Genomic DNA, 24595 nt, shown 5'->3' on the forward strand with positions numbered 1-24595 from the left:
TTCAGGCTAAACACCCCTGGTTGGGACTGATTCTTATATGCCATGTCACCAAAGCCTCTCGCTGGTCATCCTCCTCTGGACATGCTCTATCTTATCAACATCCTTCCTAAAAAGTGGCATCTATGGGTCCCAATGGGGTGGCTGTTGGAGTTTTTGGACCACTTGCTAGCAGTGGTTTAGAAATTAACATTAGCTAAAAACCCCAAAATAGTACAATGTGGACCATGCACCTTGACAATGGTACTCACTTGTTATTCTGTAGAACACGTTAGAATAGGTCTATTTCTGCCAAAGCCTTCTCCAATCTTCCTCCAATTACATTTCACTAGTGTTCTTAAGAGATTGCTGTATATTAATGGGGCCTTTTTTTTAAAAAAAACAAAATAAAACAAAAAACAAAAGAAACAAAAAGATTACTTTTTTCTATATGAATTAGTATTTTATTTGATCTGCTTTTTCCTAAACCTCAGTGGCTTTTCCCTTAGGCGGGGCAGGGTGGGTGGGGAGAACTTACTGGATATGACTTTTCAGAGACTATAAAACCTTTTTTTTTTTTGTAGAAATGTTTAATTTTCAAGCAGTTAGGTACTGAGAGCAGCAGAAATCCTGCAAAGCTTGAGAGTTCTTTAGGCCCTTGCCTTGTTGTTTCTCTGAGTGAAGTCTTGATTTCGACAGCTAGAACTGCTCATGTCCTGAATCTGCTCCAGAGGGGTGTTGATATTTTTCAGATAACAGTTTGTTAGCACAAATATTTCAGACCAACATTTGATATTTTCTTTTCTCCCAGTTATTTTAATAGCATTCTTTCCTTTTTTTTTGTAAGTCATATTGCTATGGTGTATACTCTAGTACGCCAGCAAACACTGTTCCACAAGCCTCCTTGAGAAAAAAAAAATGTTGCACCTTATGTATATCTCAAGCAAACCAAAATACGATGCTCTTCTGCTTTGTTACTCTAAATATGTTGTACCATATCTTTCTGAAACCATTCTGAATTGAGTTGAAATGATCAACATTTATGCATTTAACCTTAATTTCTGGATTCAAACCTGTATATAAATCTTTTGAAAAAAAAAGTGGCATCTAGAAGTGGACACAACATTCTGGACATGGTCTGACCTGGGCAGAGTACAGCAGAGCTCTTGCTTCCTCATTCTGAGAAGCCAGTGGGATGTCATGAGCTTACTAAACTATACTAAAACTTTTGGGATAACCCATATAGTGGGTGGGAAGGAAGGAAATAAGCATTTCTTCAGTGTCTATTCTATGCCAGGTGCTATACACTTTCCAAATACCATTTCCTTTGATACTGACAACAACTCTGGGAGGTAGGCGCTGTTAGCATCCCCATTTTATAGTCAAGGAAACCAAAAGAGGCAGAGGTTGAATGACTTGCCCACACAGTTAGTAAACGTTTTGAGGTTGGATTTGAACTGAGATCATCCTGACTCCAAGTCCAGCAATTTCTCCGTGGCATCCCCTAGCTTATTCTAGAGTTTGACCTGGGTTTAAATGCAGCCTCAGATATACACTAGCTGTGTAACCCTAGGCAAGTCATTTAATGCTACTGGTCAGGCCTCAGTTTCCTCACTTGTAAAAACAGAGGGGGGAAGGGAGAGGGAGAGAAAATGAAGGAAAGAGAGAGCTGGCCTCAATGGTTTCTAAGGCTCCTTTCAGTTCTAAATCTATCATTCTATAATCCCATGGATCTCAATGCAGTCTAAGAACGCATTAGCTCTTGTGGCAGCCATTTCCTCCAAACCTTCCCCTCTTCCTAACTTTCCAGTTACGGTTGAGGATGCCACTATCCTTCTGGTTACCCAGGCTCACAGTCCCAGTGAGTTTATGGACCTGGGCTTATTAACAAAATCCAGAGGGAGTGGTTAATAGCAGGGTCCTGGAGTGAGGCAGCACCTTCATCATCATCATCATCATCATCATCATCATCATCATCATCATCATCATCATCATCCTTGACCTCTCACCCATCATATCCAATATGTTGCTGGGTCCTATTATTTCTATCTTCTCAACATCTCTTGCAAACATCTACTTTTCACCTCTGACACTGCCACCATCTTGGTGAAGGCCATCATCACCTTATGCCTGGATCAATGTACCAGCCTTCTGGTGAGTCTGCCTGCCTCAAGTCTCTCCCTGCTCTAATTCATCTTCCACTTAGCTGCCAAGGTGATCTTCCTAAAGTCATCCCCTTACTCAACAAATCCCAGTGGCTCCCTATTACATCCAGGATTGGCTTTTAAAGCCCTTCACAAGTTGGCCCCCTCCTACCTTCCCAGTCACCTCATTCCCCCTGCTCTCAATTACTTCATGGTCCAGCGACAGCAGTCTCTTTGCTGTGGTTTGCATATGACATTCCCTCTCCCAACTCTGCCTTTTTACTGATTGTCCCTCATTTCTGGAATGCTCTCTCTTCTCATCTCTACCTCCTGGCTTCCTTTTAGAGTCAGCTCAAATGCCACCTTCTGCAAGAAGCCTTTCTCAGTCCCCCTCCATGCTAGTCTGCCCTCTGATATTAATTCTCATTTATTGTGTAGATATCTGATATATTCATACCAGTTGCATGTTGTCTATCCATTAGAATGAGAGCTCCTTGAAGATAGGGGGACTGTTTTTGCCTTTTTTTTTTTGTATCCCCAGCACTTAGCACAGTGCCTGGTACATAGTAGGTCCTTAATAAATACATGCTTGTTGACTGACTGTTAGCTCATATCGAGCTTGCAGTCCACTTAAACACAGATCTTTTTCAGACAAACCATCCCTCTCCTACCTTGTATTTGTGAATTAAGTAACCATTACTAATAATCTAAATATTAACCATACTAACCCAAATATAAAAATTCACATTTATTGAGGAGCTTGCTGGACCCAGCTTGGACTGGCTCATGAGTCAATCACTAAATTTTCATTGTAAGCATTTACACCTTGGAATTGAGTAAATGCTACAAATCAGGGCTTGACTTATTTATCATTTTGTTGATTGTCTCGATGTAAGGAATGAAGAAAATGTTAATGATGCCGATTAAACTTGAAAGTGTGTTGCGGGTATATGCTTCCTCCCTCAGAAAGCTGGTTGTTAAACATTTACCCTGCATGTGTCCAATGTTCTGGCCTGCCAAGTTCTTTCTGACTGTCACTCATCCTGTTAGCTGCTCTTCCCTGTTTTATGTCATGCTGTTTCTACTTTTATCCAAGTAATTGATGAACATGTCAAACAGGAAAGGACCAAGGACACCCTCAGGGCATCCCCCAGATGCCTCCTTCTGAGATGACATCCAACCATGAAAGATGAAGTTGGCCATTCAGCCAGTGTTGAAGGCATCTGACAGCAGCTAGGTGGCTCAGTGCATAGAGCCCTGGAGTCAGGAGGACTTGAGTTCAAAACCGGCCTCAGACACTTACTAGCTGTATGACCCTGGGCAAGTCACTCAATCCCAATTACCTCCAAAAGAAATAAAATAAAAAGCTAACTGAACTGTTGTCCAGCCTGCATCTCTCCATCTTTTCCTTTGAGACACTGCATCAATCGCTTTACCCAAATCTAGGTGAACTCTGTCTACAGCATTCCCCTGACCCACTAATTTGGTAATTCTGCCCAAGAAGGAAGTCAGCTCAGGCAGACATGAGCTGCTCTCGCTGATGCCAGGTCGGCTCTTTGTGACCACAGCTTCCTCGTCACCATGTTTACTAACCACCTTTTAATAAGATATTCAAGAATTTTCCCAGCAATCAAAGTCCAGTTCATTGGAAGATCCTATTCTCTGCCCTTTTCTGAAAATCTGGATAACATTCGACCTTCTCCCTTCCTTTGGTAGCTCTCCTGTTCTCCGCGATCTTTCAAATATCACGGAGAGTCTGCCCTGCAGACATGATTCATCGGGGCCACGTGACTTCAAGTTCATCAGAGGCAGCTAAGTGATCTACTGCTCCATAAGCTTTCAGTTTCTGCAGCAGTGGTTCTGGGCCGACACTCAGCCGTCCACTTTGATTCCCTTGTTAAGACAACTAGTCAGGGTTGGGGGAGGGGTGGTTTGGTCTATTGTGGCCACAGAAGAGGGAAGAAAGCCCACTTACGTGCTGATAAAACTCCTAATTGTGGCCTTTGTAGGCCACTGCTCTGACCTCGCTGGCTGGCCACAGACTTCTATGTCCATGAAATGGAGAGGCCGTGAGTGGCTTAAAAGTAACATGCGGTCCTACAATTTGCCTGTCTTAGAGAGAAGAGGGCCTTTCAAGTTTCTAGTTCAAGTTGTAGTTTTGAGGGAGTTGGGCACGGTTGGCGGTGACCTGGAGTCTGGGAGATCTGGGTTCAAACCCCACTTCAAAATCTTAGCAGCAGGGTGATCGTATATAGGCAAGTCACTGAGTCTTTGAGCCTCAGCTTTCTAATCTGTAAACATGAAGACAATCAGACCTGTATCTACCTGAGATAGATAGCTACCTCATGGGCTGCTGGGAAACTCCACAGTACATTGATTTGTAAATCTTAATGTGTCAGTAGTAGTAGTGGTTGTGGCAGTGGTAGTAGCAGTGGTGGTGGTAGTAGTAGTAGTAGTGGAGGTGGTGGTGGTAGTAGTAGAAGTAGTGATGGTGGTGGTAGTAGTAGTATTAACATTATTGATTACTGGGAGAATGGGCTTGATAAATTGGCAGGTTTCTCTTTGAAGCCAGTCTAGGAATGTGCTTGAAACAAACCCATGCCTGAAGATAATTACTGGACTGATTATCTGATTCCTCCTCCCTTTCCATTTGTCAAGTGCAAACAGTCTAGGCCTCAGAGAGTCCAGGTCAGAGGGGATGGTGGTAGGGCATGGAAGTGAAGGCACTTTTCTAAACAAGTTCATAGCACAAGTTGGAAGTGAGATTGTCTGGCTCTCCCCGCCCCCACACTTTGAATTTTGGGTGTGATCTGGTTTCAATTCAATTCATTTCCCCAACACTTATTAAATGCCCGCTCTGTGCCAGTTATGAGACAAGACAATGGGCATCCAAAGACAAAAATGAACCAACCCCTGCCCTCAAGGAGCTTATGTTTACCAGTGATGTGCCAACATGCACATGTTGGTAAGATAAACAAATACAAAACATATGCAAATCATCAGAGTGCCTCTGGGAAGGGGATGGGGGGAATAGGTATTTATGTAGTGTGCCTACTATGTAGCAGACACTTTGCTAAGCACTTTATAATTATTATCTCATTTGATCCTCACACAGCCCTGGGAGGTAGGTGTTATTTCAATCCCCATTTTTAGAGATGAAGAAACTGAGGCAAACATGGTTAAGTTAAGTGATTTGCCCAAGGTCACCCAGCTAGTGAGGCTGGATTTGAACTCAGATTTTCCTGATTTTAGACTCCACATTAGTTAGCTGTTCTTGATGCTTTGAGGAAAAGATTTAAATGTAGGAGACTAAATAATCTAATCTTAAAGAATCATGGGTCAAAGAACAAATTGTAAAAACTTCATAGACAATTTAATCAAAGAAAATGATAACTATGAGACAATAAACCAAAATGTGTGGGAATTAATAATTTCGAGAGAGAGAGACAGAAAGAGACAAAGAGAGATAGGAGATAGACAGAAAAAGAGAGAGATAGGAGAGAGAGATTGGGGAGGGAGGGAGGGAGGGAGAGAGAGAGAGAGAAAGAGAGAGAGAGAAGAAGAAGAAGAAGAAGAAGAAGAAGAAGAAGAAGAAGAAGAAGAAAGAGGAGGAGGAGGAAAGCAGAGGAAAGAGGAAAGAGAGAGGACAGAGGGAGAATGAGAGAGAGGAGGGAGAGAAGGAGGGAGAGGTAACGCCTGTGTGGAAGGGGATGAGGAGGCAGAAATTACTTATTGCTTGCCAGTTTGGCAATTCACTAAGTTTTTGGACAAAGACACAACAGGATGGTGATTGAAAGAGGGGTACTTTGGAAGACCTATGAAGGGGGAGGGCACAGGACCTGGGCCGTGATCATTAATGAAGAATGAAATTCAGTGGAAGCGCTGGCCAGTCACATCTGGTTAATAGAAAGTTTCCCCTCCTCCTCCCCTGCCCATGGCTGACCTGGCACCGTCAGTCAGCACAGAAAGGATCTGTCTGAGATCACATTCAGCAAGGGATTCGAATTCGAAACCTAGACCTGTTGAACATCCCCACAAGAGCATGCAGAGTTATCATGTTGCAGTTTACAAAGTGCACTACGGACCTAACACTAAGGGAAGGCTGCTATAAAAACCTGAGTTTGTATCCTGGGAGACCCAACAGGCAATGCTTCCTGTGATGGCTTAGATCACTCTCTCCCCAATCTGAATGAGGGAGAGACAGGTGCGGTCGCCTTTTGAGCTCAAGAGGACCTTAGATGTCACCTTGTCCAACATCTTCATCTTACAGAGGAAGAAGCTTAGGCCCAGAGATATAAATGACTTGCCTAAACATTCATCAATCAATAAACAATTTTTAAGTGCCTATAATGTGTTGGGCACTCTGCTAAGTGCTAAGGATACACAGAGGGGCAAAAACCAGTCCCTGCCCTCAAGGAGCTTACTCGGTTTAAGTGTCAATGCCAGGATTTGAACCCAGGTCCTTTAACTTAAATTCCTGCACTCTGGATAACAATGGAACTGGGAATGTTTCCACTTAATGGATCTGCATCTCATGAGGTGGGTGGGTGGTGGGGCATCCCAAGATTCCTATAATATAGAGCAATAGAGCAGATCTCTTATCTTTCCAGGAATTTACTCTTCCTCAACAGAGAGATCCACTGTCCCAACATGATGTCAAGTACAAATTGGGTGGGCTAAAATTCAATTCAATTAAACAAGCACTTATCAAACACTCATTACGTGCAAGATACTATGTTAAATGTTACAAAGATAAAAACAAAATAGTCATGGTCTTTGAACACATATACAGAAAATAATACACTATATGTATGAGTATATCTCTCTCCCTACATCTATACCTATACCTCTATCTCTATAATATGTGTATATATACACACATGTTTTATATATGTATATATCTATATATACATATATATATATTTAACTTTCCAGGAGGAGAGTGTTAATAAGTAGGTTAGTCTGCAGAATGTTTCAAGAATGGTTTCATTTTATATAGGAAGTGGCATCTGAGCTGAGCCTTGAAGAGAGCTCCAGATTCCAGGAGGCAGATGTGAAGAAGTCAAGCATTCAAAGAATGTGGGGCAGCCTGGGCAAAGACATGGAGGTGGGACATTATGATATCCCCTATTTCAGGTCTATGTGCTTTGTAAAAAAGGAGACTTTCTATCCCATCTAGGGGGTTCTTAAACCAAAAGAAGATCTGCTCCAAAGCCTGACCTTTTACCCCATCTTCTTAAATCTGCTAAGAGGAACCACAAAATGGAGATGAAAGTTTCCTGGCATTTAGTGTTTTTCACTTCATGTGCAGATGTGTCATTGACTTGGGTCCTCCCTTTCTAGAAACTGAAAAAGCACCTTTTTTGGGCATGATGAATGAACAAAAGCATTGCTAATATTGGACAAAGCCAGGAAGTGCAGAATCAATGTGGCTTCTGCCTGCTTTGCCTGAAGTTCAAACGGTGCTACCCAGGCAGCGCCCAGAAGCCCCAGGGACCCTGGATGGTGCCATCAGATCCTCCTGGGCCAGCGCCTGTGTTGGGGCCACAGCAAAGAGTGTGCATTGAAGGAGGCTGTGAAGGAAGGCAGCCAGGATGGAGAAGGGTCTGGATTTCACTCCAGGTGAAGAAAGTGGCAATGTGTTTAGTCTGGAGAAGACAAGACTGGGGGACATGAGAATGTCTTCAAGCATCTGAAGAGCACTCCAGGGGAGGAGAGATTAGGCTTGTTCCATGGTCCCAAAGGGCAGTCAGAAGCAATGGGTGTGAGCTGTGGATGTGGATTTATATTCAGATATCCAGAAAACAACAACAATCTGAAACCCTCCCCTGCCATAAAAAACAAACAAACAAACAAAACAAACAAACCAAAACCCTTCCTCATCATAACAGCTACCTGAAAGTGTAATGGGCTGCCCTGTCAATTGTTCTTCCAAGGTATTTCTTACAGACACTCCTTTCTCTCCACTCACATGGCCCTGAATTAGAGTAGGGGATGATAATTATGACGCTCTTCTTTATGTTTTGAATGCACTTTGTCCTTAACTCTGTCTCTTGAACAAAGACTCTGTCTCTTACCTCCCAGCTCCCTTTAAGGCTTGACCCAAATACCACCTCTTATGGAAGGCCTTCCTCGATTTCCCCAGTTATTAGTATCACCCTTCTCCCATAAAACTCTGCGTTTGCTTATAACTTTATAACATATATATAACATATACATAACTTTATAACACATATATAACATATATATAACTTTACAACATATATATTTACTTAATTAAAATAAATTTAATTTCATAATTTACAGTAGATTTTCAATATATATTGTCTTTACATATCTGTTTACATTTTCTTTTCACCAATAAATAGAACAGAAGCATTTTGAGGTGAAAGACTGTCTTTCTTTTGTGCCTAGCATAAGCATTAAATAGATATTTAATAAACCAGTCCAGTTAGCCAACAGTAGGACGGGGTTGCCTCTGAAGGAGACATCTGTTTCCTTATGACTGGAAGGTTTTGAGCAGAAGCCTGGGAAGCACTTCTTTGGTGTACTGTAGTGGTCTTCTTTGGGGGAGGTGAGCTGGACAAGATGGCGGCCCAAGTCCCTTACAGCTCTAAAATTCTGATTCTGAGCTGAAGATCACTACTATTTGGTATCTCCATTTTTAAATATATGAGCCAACACATAACTAATGAGAATAAATTCAAGTTAGAGATATTTGAGTCACATACAACTGAAGTAGAAAAGAAAGAACAGTGGTCTGGAGTATCTCTGGGCCTCAGTTTTTTTTTTCCCAGGAAGGTGATGACTAGACCTTCTCTAAGGCTCTTTCAGCTCTGACATTGTGGGTTTCTGGGTTTCTGGAAGGAAGGACTTCTGCTCAACAGAGAGGAAAAAATATTGGACCTTGAGCTGGCTGGAGGGCATATCTAAGCCTGGGAAGTTTGAGGAAACGAAGAAAGTCCTCCAGGACCAAATATAAAATCCTATGTGGTGTTCAAAGCCCTCCTAACCTCTTCCTCTCCCCCCCTTTCCCCATCTGCTTACACCTAACTCCTTGACATGTACTCTTCCATTTAGTAACAATGGCTCCTCCTGGCCATTCCCCACTCCATCTTTCAACCCTTGGCATTCTCTTTGGCTCTCCCCCATGCCTGGAATGCTCTCCCTCTTCATCTCTGGCTACTGACCTCCCTGGTTTCCTTTAAGTTCCAGCTAAAATCCCACCATCTAAAGGAAGCCTTTCTCCATCTATGAATTCTAGTACCTTCCCTCTGTTATCATTTCCTATTTCTCCCATAGATAGCTTGTATCCCATACACAGCTCCCCCATTAGATTGTGAACTTCTTGAGGGCAGGGACTGTTTTGTCTTTTTTTTGTATCTCCAGTGCTTGGCGAAGTGCCTGGTGCATAGTAGATACCTAATTAATGCTTGACTGTATGATCTTGGCCAAGTCACTTCATCTCTGGAGGTTGGAGCAGATGATCTCAAAGGTCCCTGTGGGCTCTATATTTATCACTTTGAGATCTAGGCTAAGGGAGACATTGATTTACCTGAAAACCAGGCTGTATTACATGATGCTCAGAAGTCTCTTCTAGTACTCAAGGATTAAGTGGGTCTGGAAAGACCTTTCATCTCAGAGCTCACCCAGAACTTGGAAATGTACCCCTCTGATGCACTTGGTGCTTGCAGAATTCTGTGAAATGGGTATAACAATTCCTGCAGTGTCCACCTCATAGGGCTCTTGTGAGGTTCAAATGAGATGGTGTCTGACAAGTGCTTTAAAAATGTTAATAATAATAATAATAATAGCTGATGACAGCTAGCATTTACACAGTTTTAAGCATTGCGAAGCACTTCTCCTATGTCATCTCACTGGATCCTCACGACTCTGTGAGGCAGGTGCTCCTAGTATTCCCATTCTACAGATGAGCAAACTGAAGTTGAGCAAGATTAAATGATTTGTTCAGGGTCACACAGCTAATAAGTATCTGAGAAGGGATTTGAATTCGGGGGTTTGCTGACTCCAAGCCCAGTGCTTTCAGTAACTTGTACTAACGTGTTTTACTCTTTTCCCTCCTACTAGAATGGGAGCTCTGTGAGGACAGCGACCATATTTCATTTAAGCTTTGGACTCCTCTCAGTACCTAGTCGGTGTTTAATAAATGACTCCTACCCTTTGCCTTTCCCCAGGGTGGGTTGGCTTATCCCAATCCAGTTCCTTTTCACGCCTTCTCCATCCAAAACCAGCTTGTGTTAATTGCGTAAATATTTCACATTTACTTGTTGCATCCCCCAATAGAATATAAGCTCTTTGAGGGAAGGAGCTCTCTTGTTCTTGCCATTGTACATCCAGTACCAGCCACATAGTGGGCACTTGATAAAATACTTAACGATCAGTTGATCTATCCTCCCAGATGCCAATATATCTCCCTCAGAAATGATTTGGTACGTACTTTGTATTTAACCTGTGTCTGCCTTGTTGTTTTCCTCCAATAGACTGCAAGCTTCCTGAGGGCAGGGACCATTCCACTTTTGGTTTTGCACCTGCTGGGCTTGGCACAGTGGAAGTGTGAAATAAATGCTTATTGAATGACTAAAGGAAAGGGCATTTGAAGGTTTCGGAGACTTCTGTCGAGGTTACCTGGAAAGCTGAAAGGAGGAGATGCCCTAGGCCTCTGCCAGCAGTGGAATCTCTGGTAACTACCCAAGCTATGTTGCTGCTCAGCCAGCCAACCAAGCTGAAGACACAAACCCTATCCCGGGCAGTTGCTATGGTACATGAAGCAACAAACAGGGCAGTCTGGAAAGGCATGCCTGCTCCCTGCCTCCAGTGTCAGGACGGAAGGTGCCAAACGAAAACCTGGTGCCAGAGATTTTTTTGAAATCCCTGGGTCTGAGAAGAGCTCTTTAAATGGATTCTGCCTCCAAAAACTCTTCCCAACCCCCAGTCACTTGCCAGCCAGTATGATATCTAGCAACTATAGCCACCTTTTGGCAATGCAGCATGAGTTATAAGACCACAGGATCATAGACTTGAAACTGGAAGGAACCTTGGGGGGCCAACACTCTCAGAATACAGATGGGTAAACTGAGACCCAGAGAGGTTAAAGATCACCTAAATAGTAAATGGCAGAGCAAGACCCCAGCCCTCTGACTCCAAATTTGCTCTTTCCATTACACCCTCATTTTCTCCTACTGCCTTGAACGTAGCAGGGACTCAAAAACCGATGGTTGACTGAAAAAAGGAGATAAGGCACCAGGTGCTAATTCCGTAGAAGATATATCTTGGGGGCAGCTAGGTGGCGCAGATAGAGCACATGCCCTGGAGTCAGGAGGACCTGAGTTCAATTCCTGTCTCAGACACACACTTACTAGCTGTGTAACCCTGGGCAAGTCACTTAACCCCGACTGCCTCCAAAAAAAAAAGTGAAAGAAAAAAAAGAAAGACATATCTTAGTAAGGCTGATATTGAGAGAAGAAAGTTTTTACCGCTTTAAAAATACTCAGCATCTAACACCAGAGCTCCAGAGCTGGGAAGGCCTTTATTTTTTTTTTTTCTTTTTTGGCATTGGAGTTAAGTGACTTGCCCAGGGTCACACAAATTAGTTAAGTGTCAAGTGTTCAGTCTGAGGCCGGATTTGAACTCAGGTCCTCCTGACTTCAGGGCTGGTGCTCTATCCACTGCAACACCTAGCTGCCCCTGGGAGGGCCTTTAGAAGACATCCATATAGTCCAACACTGTTATTTTATAGATGAAGAAACCAAGGCTAAGTGATTTGCTCACAGTCACACAGTAAGTTTCAAAGGCAGGAATTGACCCCTAGGTCTTCCTGACTCCAAGCCCAGTACCCTACCCACTGTACCAGAAAAAGGAAGAAGTAGAAAGCTATGGTCCTTAGGAGGGGAAACCATTCTACACCATCTTTTTCTTCCGTGTTACCTAGCTTTTTCTGAACATGGTAAACCAAGCCTGCTCTTTAATCAGAGCCAGGAACGATTCCCCGGGGCCAAGAATTGAGCCACTGTGAAGCAGTAGAAAAAGTGCCAGGTTTGGGGTCTGACGATCTAGGTTCAAATACAGCCTCAGCCAACCTGTTTGACTTTGGGTAAGACATTTCCTCTTTCTGGGTTGTGGTATCCTCATTTGTAAATTGAGGGGCTTAGATAAGATGGTCTGTCTATGGTTCTAGGGCTCCAGCTGGAGTCTGAAACTCTTCTCAGTAGAAATCCCAGCCTCAGACTAGGGCACAAGGAATAGTGAAGGGTGTGCTTACATAGGATCGGGGATCTAGAGCTGGAAGTGACCTCAGAGGCGAAAGAGACAGAAACAAAAAGCCTACTTTCCCTGGCCTCGCTCCGCAAATATTAAATAAAGTGGACCAGATCGCATGAAAAAGTCACAGAAACCTGTCCAAGTGCTCTACCCTAGTGAAGATGTATTTCTTCATTCATTCATCCATTCCTTTTGGTAAAGCTAAAGGAACAAGAGCCCATGAGGGCAAGAAGTTTCATCTTTAAAGGGAACTCTTCCAGTGGCTGGCCACCAAATCTGCAATGCTGCAGGCCTGAGCAGCGGCGGGCAACTACATCTGCTGCTTCATTTAAATAAGGCAACTAGAGCAAACTCTTGCAGTATTTCATTTTGAATCCTAGAGAAACAGCGTTATTATGGGGTGAGGTGAAGTTCTGGAGAGCGGCTAGAACTCTGAACAGCTGGGAGGCCAGTTGTGGTCTGAATCAGCTTCTCTGGCTCCCCAGATGTATTAATTTCCATGAATGCTAATAGGCCATTTCCCTGTCCGCTATTACTTATGTCTCCTCCCCTTGGATAGATTTCAACAGCAAGGAAGGAAGATGCAGAAGCCCAGCTGTGGACCAGAGTTTGCCTACAGGACTCTGGGTTAGTAGCTATTTGCTCCCCAAGAGCTTCTTCTGATTTGACGGTTACATATCCCTGCTTCCTTCCCCACAGGCCAGATCCCCACAGTGCCGGGGAGCCAACAGTTACCAAACCCACAAAATGCTGAATCACAAAGCTGAGGCACAGACAGGGAAGTGGGGGTGGGGGGTGGGGACCGGGGAAGAAAGAGAAGAGTTACTGATCCCAAGAGGAGTCCATGTGGAGCATGTAAAGGGGCCTTGGTCAAAGTGTAACTCTCAGTTGGGAGAAGCATGAAGGGGGGAAAGGAGAGCCCTGGTGGGAGTCCTATCTGGCCTGGCCTGGTCTGGCATTGCTTGAGAAGGATGCTCTTGCAGCAGCTGCAGGGGGAGGAAATGGTAAAGCAGCCAGGCCACCAGCCTCAGAGAGGAGCTGCAGCGGGGAGGAGAGGGCACTCAGGTGTCCTAGCGCTCCACGTTGGGCCCAGGATGGGGAGTGAGAGCGCAGATGGAAGGGGTGGAGGAGGAAGGTGGCAGGAAGGGCTGGTGGTGATGGTCGGGAGTGTGGGAGATCACAGGCTGAGGGGAGGGGAGCATGGAAAAAAAAAGAAGCTTCAGAATGGAAGAGGGAGAGAGGTCAGAAAAGGGTGAGATGATGAAAAGGATCCAGGAAGAGAGGGAGGAAAAGAGCATGAAGGAACAGTGCTTGGGGCATGGAAGAGAAAGGAGAAAAGGGGCAAAGCAGAGGAAATAGATGAGGGGGCTGCAGATGAGCAAGAGGTGGGAAAACTGGATTTCAAGGAGAAGGAAAGGGGAGGTGAAGAAAGGGGTTGAGGATGGGGAAGAGGGGAAGGAGAAGGGATGAAGATGAAGGGAGAGGACAAGGCATGGAGGTAGGGAGGGAAAGAGGGATGGAGACGAGGAGGGGAGGGACAAGGGATGGAGATGGGAGGAGAAGAAGGGATGGAGATTGAGAGGAAAAGGAAAAGGGATGGAGATGGGGAGGGGAAAAAGGGATGGGAATAGGAGACAGGGGAAATGGAGGCAGAACAGATGGAGTGTTATAGGCCGCCCAGCCTCCTCCTGTTACAGACGAATTAACTGAGGCTCAGAAAGAATGGTGACTCGCCCAAGGTCACACCGCTGACCCACCGCAAAAGTGGCACTTGAACCCAGTCCCGGGGGCTTCGAGCCCAGGGCTCTTCCTCCAGCCCACGCGGCCACGCTGGGGTTGGGGAGGGGGAAAGACGGGGACTGAAGCGGGGAGGGTGGACCCCGCGAAGCAGCATCCAGGCCGGGCGGCAGCGCCCGCTCAGCCAGCCCCGCTCCCGCGGCGGATAGAGCGGAGCGCGCCCCGCCCGGGCCCTGCCCCCCCGCCCGCGCCCCATTCACCTGCGCTCACTCACCTGGGGGGCTGCGGCTCCGGCTCCGGCTCCGGCTCTCGCTCCCAACTCCGGCTTTTCCTTCCCGCCCTCTGCCGGGGGTGAGTTCAGAGCCTCCGAATCCCGCTCACCCAGGCAGGTTCCGCTCGGAGCATCTCCACCTCGTGGGACTCCCGAGGCCACGCCCTCTACCGTTTCCCATTGGCCCTTACAGTAGCCCGTCACCCTCCCATTGGTCGCGAATCCGCCAGTCATGCAAATCAGGACCGGCCAATTGCCGCACCTATTGGGTGACACGCTCCCGGTCGGGCTTCGGCGGCCTGGACTCTGATTGGCCCACAAGGGCCGCGGCCCCTGATGACGGACTGGTGGGGGCGGGTCCTTGGCCTGGGCCAACTCCGGCCTTGCTAGTCCGCCCACCTTGGACCAGCTTGCCGAGTAGCGGGTAGAAGCGGCAGCCTTCTCTTAGGTCTCCAGAGTGGTCCGGAAGACATGCAGCTCAGGTGGGCGCCACTTCTATGTCCGCCGGGACCCCTTGTGGGGAGAAATCTCCCTGCTGTGAAGCGTTTCCTCCCTCCGTGGAGGTAGCGGCGGCTCGTCACCTCGGTAACCATGCCGGGCGACGGGCGGAACCATTGAGTCCTGAGGGGGGAGAATGGGCGGGAAGAGACGATGACCGAGGCTTTTGGGGGGTCGGAGGTCTCGGGGTACCATATGGGAGAGGTCTACCAAGGCCATTTTGTGACGTCTAAGAGCCTCGCTGTGGCAGGAAGGCGGGGCGGAGGTAGCGAGATCTGGGTGGGAAGAGATATTTTCCCCCCACGAGGACAGTTGGTTTAACCCGCGGCGCTTAGGCCAGGAGGGGCCACCGTGGCGACCCCGATTCCTGACCCGTGCCCTTTGACCTCAGCTGCTCGGTTCGGATCCCACTCCCTCATATTCCCGAGTCCTTTTACTGCCTGTTTTGGGGGAAGCCAAGGAATGGCTGGTCTGGGTCATTCCTTCCAGGGACGCTTGGGTGGGCTTTTCTTCCCTTCCAGCCCCACTCCCTCTCCCTCCCGTCTTCTTTCTCCAGTTTGTGCCTCCTGTGCTGGTGGGATGCGCCTCATTCATCTCTGTCTGTTCCTCCCCCTCCTCCCTTCTTGTCCTTTCCCCCCTTCCCCTCCCCAGTCTTTCGTCTTCTTCCCCCTCTCCCTCCTAGTCCCTCCTCCTTGTGAGTTCTCCCCCTCTTCCCCAAGTCCTCCCCTTCTTCCACTGACCCTCCTCCCCTAGTTCTATCAGCTTCTTCCTCCTTGTCCTGCACACTCACCCTTTTGAGTCTTCTCCCTCCTCCCCCATGTCCTCCCTCTCCCCACCCCTCTTCTCTTTGGAGTCCTCCCCTTTCCCCCTCTGAGTCTTCCTCCCTCAGTCTCCTTCTTCCCTCAGATCCCTAATCCTCCCCACTTTTCCTCCCATCTCTACTCTTCCCCCCCAGTCCTCACTCCCTCCTCCTTCCAAGTCTTTGCTCCATTCTCCCCCTTAGTTCTTCCCCCTTCTTCCTCTTAGTCTTTCCCTTTATTCCCTCCTAGTCCTTAACCTCCCCCATACTCCCCCCTCTCCATCTTCTTTTCTTCCCTCCTGCTGCCCTTCTTTCCCCTGCCTTCCTTCTCTCTTTCCTTTTCTTACTCCTTTTCACTTTACTGAAGTCCCTTTGCCTTGCAAATAAACTTCCCTCAAATCCTTCCCTTTCAGAATGTCCCCATCACTCAAATTCTCTCCTTTCTTCCCTTCCCCCCCCGACTTTTTTTTATCTACTTCCAAATCCTTTCCTTTTTGGACTTCATCAGATGATGCTACTCCACTAACCCAGACTACAGCAGGTTAAAAACCCTCAGCCTTCCATTTATGGCAGCCTTACACTAAAACTTTCTAAAACAGTCTCACTTTTATCCTAAGAATGTGGGCCTTTGGGGAAAAAAAAAAGGCCTTTGTTAGACTATGTGATCTGATTTATGGTAACCCTTTGAAAAACCTACCTCCTCGGTAGAGAACTCTACTTTTTGTTCACCTGAGCTAAACCTTTAACAATGTTTTAGTCATTTTCTCATGCCAACTTTATTGCTACAGAATTCTATTGGTTCTTCCTCCATTGATTTCATTATGTCATTTTCTTTTCATAGTCCATATATATGTATATAGGCTGAGGGTATCTCTGTATGTGTGTCTATACACCCTTTTTTGTCACCAGTTTATCTTTCTATAAATCTATATTATCTATGTCTCTTACCTTTTCCTTACCAGTTTATTCAGAATGTGTCCCAACTCTTCCACTTTGAGAATTTTAACCATATTTCTCCATATTTGTTTCAATTCATTCTCTCATTCAATGATGGAACTGGATCCAACTAATATTAACTCAATTCAGTAAACATTTGTGAAGGGCCTACTATGTGCCAGAGAGGAAAGGGAACAAGCATTTATTTAAGGCTTACTATCCTCTAGGTACTATGCTAAGTGCCACACAACCACCTTGTGAGGTAGGTGCTGTGATACACAATTTATATTTGAAAAAACTGAGGCAGAGGTTAAGTGATTTGCCCAGGGGGCAGGGTTTGAATCCAGATCTTCCTGACTCCAGGTCCATCACAGTATCCGCTGGGCCATCTAGCTGCCTCACTCTCCACCCAGGGAACATAAGAGTGTAGAACAAATTCAAGTTACATATACTCATCCTTGATACCTGTTAAGGTGAATGACTTGGTCCTTGAAAGAGAAACATTAAATGCCAAATTGATCCTCAAGTTGCAGAAGATAAAATATATAGAACTAATTAAAATATCCTTATGACATTGTTTTTGGCCTACAGTGCTCATGGTAAGCATAAGTAAACAGACAGCCATGAAGGTAATTACTGCTTATTTGCCAGCATCTGTTGCATAAAGAAGTGAGACCCAGTTAAGCTAGATCATCCTTAGAGCATCTGTAGACGAAACTGGAAGGAGACCAACAAATAAGTGTGAAGGGAAACAGATTTGCCAGTTTATGCTGTGCTCATGACTGATAACAGTGTAACAACCATGACCTTTCATTCTTTTGCCTTAGATCTGGTCTGCTTTAAAGGGGAGTAGAATGATGCTTAAGATAATAATAGGAAACCTTGGACTTGAGCAAACACATAAAGACGAAATCAGTCTTGGGGGTGACACAATTTTAAAGGCACTCAAGGTTTGACTTTCAAGCTATTTCAAAGGGCAGAGGATTCCAAAAGCATGGAAAATATTATAGATGGTTTTATTATCAAAGGTGACTGAGAAGTTATGCCAACCATATGCTCACTTTTCCATTTCTGTGCAATCCTTAAGGAAAACTATCTCTGGCAATACTGAAAGTATCCTTGTGGAAAACATGAGAAAGGCACAGGACACTTTTAGAGGTGATTTTCTACAAGACTATTTTCATAATCACCCATTTGAGAGATGTAGAGCTCACAATGTGTAGTGATTAAAAAAGAGAAAAAAAATATGACTCTGTAGGGTAAAATGTAGCCAAGACTCTCAGGATTCCTTGATAGATTCCACCAGAAGGAGAACTTGGTTCTATAATCCTTTCAATTTAATTAAACTTAACAAGCATTTTTGAAGTGCCTCTAATAATAGCTAGCATTTCTATAGTGCTTTAATGTTTGCAAAGTGCTTTACATATAACATCTCATTTTATCCTTACAGCAACCCTGGGAGGTAGATGCTATTGCTTCCCCTATTTTACAGATGAGGAAACTGAATCAGAGAGAGGTTAAGTGCCTTGCCTGGGGTTTGTCAGTCCAGTCAGCAAGCATTTATTTGGCACCTTCTGTGTGCTAGGCACTGTGCTAATTCTCGAGATAGAAAGAAAGGTTAAAAAATAGTCCCTGCCCTCAAGGAGCTTATAGTCTAATGGGGGAAACAACATACAAACAACTACGGATAAACAAGCTATATATGGGTTAAGTGAGATAATTAATAGAGGGAAGATGTTGGTATTAAAGGGGATTGGGAAAGGCTTCCTGTAGAAGGTGGGATTTTACCTAGGACTGAAGGGAAGCCAGAGAGGGCTGGAGAAAATGGAGGAGGACACTGCATGCATGGGGGATGGCTAGAGAAAATGCATGGCTTTGGGAGATCACGTCACTTGTGTGAGGAACCACGAAGGAGTACGATGTCATTGGATCACCAAGTATATGGCAGAGATTCAGGTGTGAGAAGACTGGAAAGGTGGGAAGGGCCCATCCTTCATAAGAAAGTCTTTGAGTGCCATGGGAGTTCATATTTGATCCTGGAGGTGATAGGGTTGGCCATTGGATTTTATTGAATAGGTTGATGTGGTCAGACCCATGCTTTAGGAAGATCAATTTGACAACTGAATAGCCAGATGGACTGGGGTCAAGACAAACTTGGAGCAGAGACCAAGCAGCTGGCTCTGGCACTAGGCTCAAGCATGAGGTGACGAGAGCCTACATCAGAGCAGTGGTGGTGTCAGCGGAGAGATGGGGCTTTCTATGGGATGTGGGAAAGGGGAAATGCACAGGACTTGACAGGTGATTGGGCGTGGGGAGTGAAAGAGAGGAAGCAAGGATAACACCTAGTTGAGAGCCTGGTGGTGCCTCTAACAGTCACAGGGACTTTAGAAAGTGCAAGGGTATGGGGGTGGGGGAGATAATAAGCTCAGTTTTAGGCATGTTGAGTTTAAGATGTCCCCAAAATATCCTGTTCATGATGTCCAATAGACAGTTGGAGATGCCTGACTGGCGATTAGGACAAGAGTTAGAGCTGGATAAATAGATCTGAGAATCGTCAGCTTGGAGATGATAATTGAGTCTGTGGAAGCTGAGGAGATCATCGAGGACATAGAATAGAGGGAGAAGAGAAGAGGGTCCAGGGCAGAGACTTGGGGACATCCATCATTAGTGGTCATGACCTGGATGCGATCCAGCAAAAGAGCCTGAGCAGGAGTGGTCAGCCAGGCAGGAGAACCAGGAGACAGCCATCCAATGAAAGCTCAGAAGAGTATATCAATGGCAAAAGCGTGATAGAGAGTGTCGAAGGCTGCAGAGAGGTCAAGGCATGGGAACTGAGAAAAGGCTTTGGGGGCTGATTTGGTGATGAAGAGACCATTGATAACTTTGGAGAGGGCAGTTTCAGTTGAATGGTGAGGTCAGAAGCCAGACTACAGGGTTAAGAGAGTAAGAGGGACAGAGCTAGTATGTGTCTAAGGCTGGGTTAGAATGCAGGTCTTTGTGATTCCAGGGCCACCGTGTCACCTACCTAGCTGCTACTATGACAGTTTTTCTAGGCATTGGATTTTCAAAGACAAAGTAAAATATTCTCTCAAAGTGCTTAGATTTTACTGTTGGGAAATAATGTGTACATATGAATTCAAAATAAATACAGAGTAAGTACACAGTGATTTTGGTGTATGTGGGAGCACTGTAAAGTGTAGGTGGTGGTGGGGGATGGGATCAGAAAAGGCTGGGTGCAAACCCCCCCCCAAAAAAAAACAAACAAAAAAGGGGGCAGCTAGGTAGTACAGTGATTAGTGCACTAACCCTGGCGTCAGGAGGACCTGATTTCAAATCTGGCTTCAGATACTTGCCACTTACTAGCTGTGTGACCTTGGGCAAATCACTTAACCCCAATTGTCTCACGAAAGAAGAAGAAGAATAAAAGGGTGGATGTGGGAGGTAGGACATGATCTGAGCTTCTTAGTAAGGTGGGGATTCTAAGTGGTGGAGGGGAGGAGAGAGAACATTCCAGCTTAGGGGGATGATGGCCTTTGCAGAAAGTAGAGAGACAGATGGAATGTCATGTGTGAAGCAGAAGTATGCCAGTTTGGCTGAAATTGAAAGTAAATGGAAAGTTGTCTGCCTAAGTGGATAGATTGGCACTGGGCTTTGAAGGGCTTTAAATGCATATGGAAGAGTTGGTATTTTATTCCAGAGGCAGTCGGCCCACTGGATCTTTTGGAGGGGGCAAGTGGCACAGTCAGACCCAGGCTTCAGAGAGATATCACATCTATAGCTGTGTGGAGGATGAATTGGAGAGGGTAGAGACTTAAGGCAGTGACCCAATTTGGAGGCTAATGCAGTAGTCCAGGCAAGAGGTGATGAAGGCATGCTTCATTAGGGAGGTAGCTGTGTGAGTGGAGAGAAGGTGATGGATATGAGGGTCATTTTGGAGGTAGAATTGATAAAGCTGGTGAGCTGAAAGGCTGGGGTGAGGGGCAGGTGAGAGTGAAGATTGGAGAATGAATGCAATTGTAAAGCTGGAAGGAAGATGGATGGTGTTTTGGACAGAAATGGGGAAGTTCAGAAGAGGACTGGCTTTAGGGGAAAAGACAACGAGTTCTGTTTGGGACATGATGAGTTTGAGATGCCTTCAGGACACTCATTTGGAAATTTCTAACATACTGGTGGAGATGGGCATAGGCATGAGAGTTGCCTATGTCAGTTTGGGAGACATCTGCATAAAGAGGATGGTTTAACTCATGGGAACTAATGAGAGCCGAGAAGTGAGTACAGAAAAGAGCCCTGGTGCCCACCTGTGGATTGAGGGTAGTAATGGGTGCTAATCCTGCAGATGTGACTGACAGAGAGTTGTCAAGACAGTAGAAGGAGACCCAGGAGAGAGCAGCGTCATTGAAAAACCTGGGAAAAGCAGGATTCAGAGGGAGGGGCTCTTCAATGGAGCCAGCCACTCAGAAAAGCTGAGAAGCTTGAGGGCTGAGGCAAGGCCTTTTAGTTTGTGTCTGTGTATATATATATAAATATATATATAAAATATATATATTACATGTCTATTGATATGTATTATGTATCTATTTATATATTACATATCTATATATATTACATGTATATTTATATATTATGTATCTGTTTATATATATTGTGTATCTATTTATACATATTACGTATCTATATTTTACATATCTATTCATATATATTATGTATCTATTTATATATTACATATCTATTTATATATTATGTATCTATTTATATATTATGTACCTATTTATATATATTACATATATATTGATATATATTATGTGTATATTTATATATATTACATATCTATTGATATATATTATATATCTATTGATGTATATTATGTATCTATTCATATATTATGTATCTATATATTACATATCTATTTACATATTATATATCTATTTATATATATTACACATCTATTTATATATATTATATATCTATATATTTTGTATCTATATATTACATATCTATATATATTACATATATATTGATATATATTACATATCTATTGATATATATTACATATCTATTTATATATATTACATATCTATTTATATATTATGTATCTATATGTATTATGTTTCTATTTATATATATTATGTATCTATTTATATATTATGTATCTATTTATATATTATATATTTATATAGATTACATATATATTTATATAGATTACATATACATTTATATAGATTACACATATATTTATATAGATTACATATGTACTTATATATAACATATATATTTATATATATTACGCATATACTTATATATATTACATACCTATTTATATATATATTATGTGTGTATATGTGTGTGTATGTGTATAGGTATATATATATATATACATATATATATACATTTATATTCCACTCACATAGCTACCTCCCTGATGAAGCACACCTTCATCACCTCTCACCTGGACTACTGCATTAGCCTCCAAATTGGTTCACTGCCTTAAGTCTCTACCCCCTGATTCATTCTCCACACAGCTATAGATGTGATATGTCTGAACCCAGGTCTGACTGTGCCACTTACCCCCTCCAAAAGATCCAGTGGGCTGACAGTCTCTGGAATAAAATACCAACTCTTCCATCTGCATTTAAAGCCCTTCAAAGCCCAGTGCCAATCTATCCACTTAGGCAGACAACTTTCCATTTACCTTCTATTTCAGCCAAACTGGCTTACTTCTGCTTCACACACACACACACACACACACACCCATATATCATTGGTGACCTTGAAGAGAACAATTTCAGTTGAATGGTAGGATTTGGGTCCCAATTCCAAAAGGTTGAAGTGAACAGGAGGTGAGAAATTGGAGGCAATGAACATAGGCTTCCTTTTCTCGGAGTTTGGCTGTGAAAGGGAGGAGATGAAAGCTTGAGGGGATGGGAAGGTCACTGTAGTATTACTATTAAGGTAGGCTTAAAGCAGGTAGGCACATGCATGCTCAGAGTCTTTGCTGATGTCCTGGAGGATGGGCTGGAAAAATCCGAATGAAAGAGCTACTTTCTAGAGGTGAGATTATCAACATGCTCTCATTTCTGAATAACACTGTGCGGATTGCTTTGAGTCTCCTCAAATCTTCTCAGTGAGATTCACTGCTAGTCCAAATAAGATGGACCTAGCGTTCCCTTCAGGGGTCCACTGTGGGGTGGGGATGGCGCTGAGTTGATCAGCGTTGAGGGCCTCCTCTGTGTAAGGCTCCTGCTAAGAACACAGAGACGTTTGTTAATAGGCACTGCCTTCGAAGTGCTAGCTTTATTGGAGATAGAGAGCAAATACCACATAGTGTAATTTGAGGAGGAAGGGAGCCCCCTAAGTGAGGGGCATTAGGAAGGTAGTAGCACTTGAGTTGAGTCTTGAAGGAAGCTAAGGATTCTGAGATGGGCAGGGGTTGATGGAGGAAGTGGGGGATAGCCTGTGCCAAGATAAGCAATCAGGTGATGGAATGTGAAGTTTAAGGAATGTCTATTAGGTCCGTTTGTTGGGATGTGGCACAGTGGATAGCGTGCCAGGCCTGGTGTCAGGAAGACCTGAGTTCAGATCTGGCCTCAGATCTGACCCTGGGCAAGTCACTTCACCTTGTTTGCCTCAGTTTCCTCAAATCTGAAAAATAAGCTGGAAAAGGAAATGGCAAACCACTCCAGTATCTTTGCCAAGAAAACCCTAAATGGGGTCACAAAGAGTCACACATGATTGAAAAAAGACTACAAAGGGTACATGAATGGGTAGAATGTGAAATAAGTACGTACTGACTAATTCAGTCAGTCCCTATCTCTTAGACAACCACTGCAGATGGCAACCGGGTGGGCCCATAATTCAGTGGGAGGAAAAAAACGCATGGCCTGGATTGGACTTGAGAAATTACATAGCACTTTCAACGGTACCAAGCTGCTCCCTGTGGCAAAAACCCTTTTCAATACCAGCATTTTCCAGTGCTTCTCCTGTGGCTCATAGAAGACCACAATTCCAGAAGAATCAAGTTTACAGGTGCCCCAAAGGTCAGTGGAAAGACACATGGTGGGTGCCAGAAGGTGCCGGAAGGATGCAGTATATCCTAGAATCAGAGTATCTCAGGGTTAGAAGGGAGCAAGGAAGTGATCCAGTCCAAGCTGAACCTGTTGAAAAAATCCCCTCTGTGACATTTCCACTAAGTGATTGTCCAGTGTTTGTGTGGAAACCTTCCAGGAGGGGGCACTCATGACTTCCCTTGGCAATCCATTCATCTTTGGATTGCATTGTTTGCGAAAATATTTTTCTTTACATCAAGCTGAAATTTGCACCTCTGTGCCTATCACCCATTTCTCCTAGCTTTGCACTTTGAGACCAAGCAGAAGAGATTCTAATCCATCTTGATAGCCCTTCCCAGGTACTTGAAGATAATCACCAGATCTCTCCTGCACACCGGCCTCCTCCAAGTCTCCCATTGGTGATTTTCTCCTGGAGCTTCCATTTTGTGGAAGGGCCCAGGCCAGCCTCCCTTCTGTCTGTTTCTGACTTTCTGTACCTCATAACCATATACTTGTGGTGGGCACCCTCCCCCACCCGTCCTGAACCAAGCTTTTTGGCTCTCTTTTGTGTGCTCCCTAAGGGCAGGGAAAGCCTTTTTGCTTCTTTCTATATCCTCAGCTCTTAGTACAGAGCTTGGCACATAGTAAGCACTTAATAAATGCTGTTTTCTTCTTCCCTCCCTCCTTTCCTTCCTTTCTTTTGTCCTCTCCTTCCCTCTCTCCTTCTTTCTTCCTTCTTTTCCTTCCTTCCTTCCCTTCCTCCCTTTTACTTTTCCTTCCTTCTTTCCTTCCTTTCTTCCTTCCTTCTTTCCTTCTTCCCTCCCTCCCTCCTTCTCTTCCTTCCTTTCCTTCCTCCCTGCTCTTTTTCCTTCCTTCCTTCCTTCCTTCCTTCCTTCCTTCCTTCCTTCCTTCC

The 24595-nt window shown here is 44.5% G+C and overlaps 1 protein-coding gene and 1 long non-coding RNA gene across 3 annotated transcripts in view; one reads left to right on the plus strand and one right to left on the minus strand.

The window, feature by feature from the left end:
* LOC114029501 overlaps positions 1 to 14581 on the minus strand; it is a 97057-nt gene extending 82476 nt beyond the window's left edge. Inside the window, exon 1 of the long non-coding RNA XR_003567495.1 lies at positions 14410 to 14581. This is a non-coding gene — a long non-coding RNA (uncharacterized LOC114029501). The remainder of the gene's footprint in view (positions 1 to 14409) is intronic.
* Positions 14582 to 14782: 201 nt separating this feature from the next.
* The window catches only part of NPHP4 (nephrocystin 4), a 165941-nt gene continuing 156128 nt past the window's right edge, over positions 14783 to 24595 (plus strand). For both annotated transcript variants that reach the window (XM_027844037.1, XM_027844038.1), the window contains exon 1: positions 14783 to 14888. The gene's annotated coding sequence lies outside the window, so the exon portion shown is untranslated. The remainder of the gene's footprint in view (positions 14889 to 24595) is intronic.

The sequence above is a fragment of the Vombatus ursinus genome, unplaced genomic scaffold (assembly GCF_900497805.2).
Source record: "Vombatus ursinus unplaced genomic scaffold, bare-nosed wombat genome assembly UNPS02014932.1, whole genome shotgun sequence".
NCBI classification, from domain to species: Eukaryota; Metazoa; Chordata; class Mammalia; order Diprotodontia; family Vombatidae; genus Vombatus; species Vombatus ursinus.